General features: G+C 51.8%; 1 long non-coding RNA gene across 1 annotated transcript; it reads left to right on the top strand.

The window, feature by feature from the left end:
• Window positions 1-659: 659 nt before the first annotated feature.
• On the top strand, window positions 660-1878 carry LOC146757801 (uncharacterized). The gene is made up of 3 exons (XR_014935743.1): window positions 660-748; window positions 1075-1433; window positions 1795-1878. It is a non-coding gene; the product is annotated as an uncharacterized LOC146757801 (long non-coding RNA).
• Window positions 1879-3360: the final 1482 nt, after the last annotated feature.

Raw genomic sequence — 3360 nt, 5'->3', positions numbered from 1 at the left:
TCACCTGTGATAGAAACCAAGGAAGCCTACAGCAGGCCTCAGGACTCAGCAAGCCTTTTTGGCTCAAAGCAGGGCCAGCTGGAGCAGCTTACCACGAGTGCACCCAGAAGGGCCTCCATGCAGCTGCAGGCTTGCCGCATGTCATTGCATGTCATTGTGATGCAACAGTGGGTGAGCGTGACATAAAGCTGCAGGCTGGAACTCCGGCTGGGGTGGCCTCAGTTCGCTGCTGCTGGAGCGAGAGGTGGTAGCGGAAGGTTGCAGCTCTCAGAGAGTTCCTACCAGGAGCCATGGAGTGCTGTTGCAGTGCTGGATTCCGAAATCCAGATGAATTTCTGAGCAGAGCGGGGAAGAGCGGAAAGGTGAGCGCTGCTACATCAAGAGAGGGCTGAGTGCAGTAGCCTGGGGTATGCAGGGCTGCTCTGGGGCTGTAGATGCTCTCCAGAGGCTGAGGGACACTTCTCCTCATGCTGGTGCTGGAGAAGGCTTGCAGGGAATCGCACCTCTCTGCACATCCCAGCATCGGTTACAGAAGTGGGGAGGGAGCTGCCAAAGGGAGCGGAGGTGGGCTGGAGAGGGGAATGGAGTGTCTGAGTGTCCAAGCGTGTCTTTGTCTTTCTAGCTCCGACCCGGAGGACAGGAAGTTGGAGCAGGAGGTAGCTGGCTGTTGGACCTTCCACTCGGGGTTAAAATCCCTGTGCAGCCCGGCACCAAGCTCCTTTTCGCCAGGAGAAAGCTGGGGGAAAAGGTGAGAGGAGTAAGGAAGCGTCAAAAAGGGCTCTTGTTTCCTGGGGTTGCCGCCATGCCAAGGAGGCCTTGTGTTGGGATGCCAATCCCATGTGTTGGGATGCTGGGGCCAGGCACCCATCAGGCACAGAAATGTGGAGACCGGGTCGTTCCTGGAGGAGGGTGCAACCCTCTGCTCTCCCTCTTGGAGGACTTAGGAAAACCCAGACATGACTGTTTGGGAAAGAGGCAAGAGGCCAGCCTGTGGGTGTGAGCAGCTTGGAAGTGTCTCTGTCTCTTTGCTGCTCTCTCCTTCCCCATTCACACTCTACAACACATCTCTTCCAGCTCCACCAGCCTTCTCCTCAGTTTGACCTGAGAGATCCGTACAGTCGCAATCTGTGCACAGAGTACAACAGCCTGCATGACCCGCATCTGCGGGAGTTCCACAACTGCAAAAACAACCTGCAGAACCTGAAGAAACGGGGCTTGGTCACCGAGGATGGCGACGTAAGTTTGGCTGTTGGGCTGACCAACACGGGTCTCCTCAGGAGGGCTTTCCAGTCTGCCAGGCAGGGGCCTGACACTACAGCCATCTGTCATTGTCTCTTCTGTAGGTTGTCTGCACTCTGAAGGAGTTCAACGAGTACAGGCAGTACCTGACCAGGCTGAAGCTGGAGAAAAAGCAAGCAAAGAGGCGAGAAGAGGTAGGCAAAGCCCAGTATTGGTAGGCACGTGTCAGCAGCATGGCACTGAGGGCACGGGCTTTACTTGATGGATCTGAGGGAGATGGGGAAAGCAGAAAAGGTGAGGGGCGGGCTGGTGGTCTAGGCATTGAGGCATGGAAAGGACAGCTCAGCTCAGAGCTGAGCTAGCACAGCGTGCTGGTGTGAAGGCAGCCTGGAAAGTTGCTTGCTTACAAACAGAGCACTGTGGCAGCCGTTCTCTTCTGCCCTCATTGCAAGGCTGAAGCAGTGTGCTTGCCCTCTTCTGCGTAAAGCAGCAGTACTTAGGGTGGGAAGCACTCTCTAAGACAAGACCAAGCATAAACCCTCTGTTCCCTTCCAGGATGAGCTTCTTCGGGAGATTTCCAATTTGAAGAATTCGATCCACAGACTACAGATGGCCAGGGACAAGTTCCAGCCCGGTCCCGTGGATTACATTGCGGGTTCGAAAATCAGACCCACAATGCTTCATAAACCAGCTGGCCCCTCTCCTTCATGCTATAATCTTCTGTCTGGACAATGCAGAAGGAATGTGGCTTTGATGGAGCGTGGCCTTCAGGGAGACTCATGGAGCACAGGGCGTGCAATGAAGCTGCCTGAGAAGTCACCCAAACCTGCGTTGGGCAGGGAAGGCTCCAAACTCCCCAGAAGCATCCGTAGAGCTTCAGCCTCAACAAAAGACTCCGGAGTCCCCAGAAGCATCCGGACTGCTTCTGCCCCAACAACAAACTCCAGACTCCCCAGAATCATCCAGACTACTTCTGCGTCAACAACAAACTCCAAACTCCCCAGAAGCATTCCTACTGCTTCTGACCCAACAGCAAACTCCAGAGTCCCCAGAATCATCCAGACTACTTCTGCGTCAACAACAAACTCCAAACTCCCCAGAAGCATTCCTACTGCTTCTGACCCAACAGCAAACTCCAGAGTCCCCAGAATCACCCAGACTACTTCTGCGTCAACAACAAACTCCAAACTCCCCAGAAGCATTCGTACTGCTTCTGACCCAAAAACAAACTCCAGAGTCCCTAGAAGCATCCAGGCCCCAGTGAAGGGAAAAGGAAAAAAAGGGGAAAACAAGTAGAGAGATTGGCCAAAAACCAAAACAGTGGCAACAAATTAGTTTTAATTGGCTTAATTAATTTTAATTTGTTTAATTCGTTTTAATTTGTTTAATTAATTGACCAAAGATGATACCAGAATGCAAGATAACACACTACAGTACAATATATCATAATTAGTATCAGAATTAGAATTAAAACCAATAAAAAAAATTAAAAAAATAACATTACAAAGTGTGTCCGAAAACTGAAGTCCTTATTCTAAAGCCGAGGTGAGACAACCCAGGGAGTTCTCGTGCTGCTGGGATCAAAAAGGAAAGGGGAGATCAAGTGATATACGGATGGCTTTTATCTTTTGCACTGAACATAAAGGGTGACAGAGCAGCAAGCAATCCTCTGGGGGATGTAGTTGTTCTCTGCTGGGGGTACATGCAGTGTTACAGGCTTGGGACAGAATGGCTGGATGACTGTGAAGAGGAAAGGGACCTGGGGCTGTTGGTCGATGCTCGGCTCAACATGAGCCCACAGCGTGCCCAGGTGGCCAAGAAGGCCAAGGGCATCCTGGCCTGTATAAGAAACAGTGTGGCCAGCAGGAGCAGAGAGGTGATCATCCCTCTGTACTCAGCTCTGGTGAGGCCGCATCTCAAGTACTGTGTTCAGTTTTGGGCTCCTCACTACAAGAAGGACATGGAGGATGAGGTCCTCACAGGGGACTTCAACCACCCTGATATCTGTGGGAGGGACAACACAGCATTGCACCAGAAATCAAAGAGGTTTCTGGAATGTGCTGATGATAACTTCCTCTTCCAAGTAGTATGGGAACCTCAAAGATCAGGTTAGGAAAGCTA

This window comes from Coturnix japonica, chromosome 19 (assembly GCF_054131305.1).
Source record: "Coturnix japonica strain WE chromosome 19, WE-NBRP24, whole genome shotgun sequence".
NCBI classification, from domain to species: Eukaryota; Metazoa; Chordata; class Aves; order Galliformes; family Phasianidae; genus Coturnix; species Coturnix japonica.
This window is presented reverse-complemented; position numbering and strand designations above follow the sequence as displayed.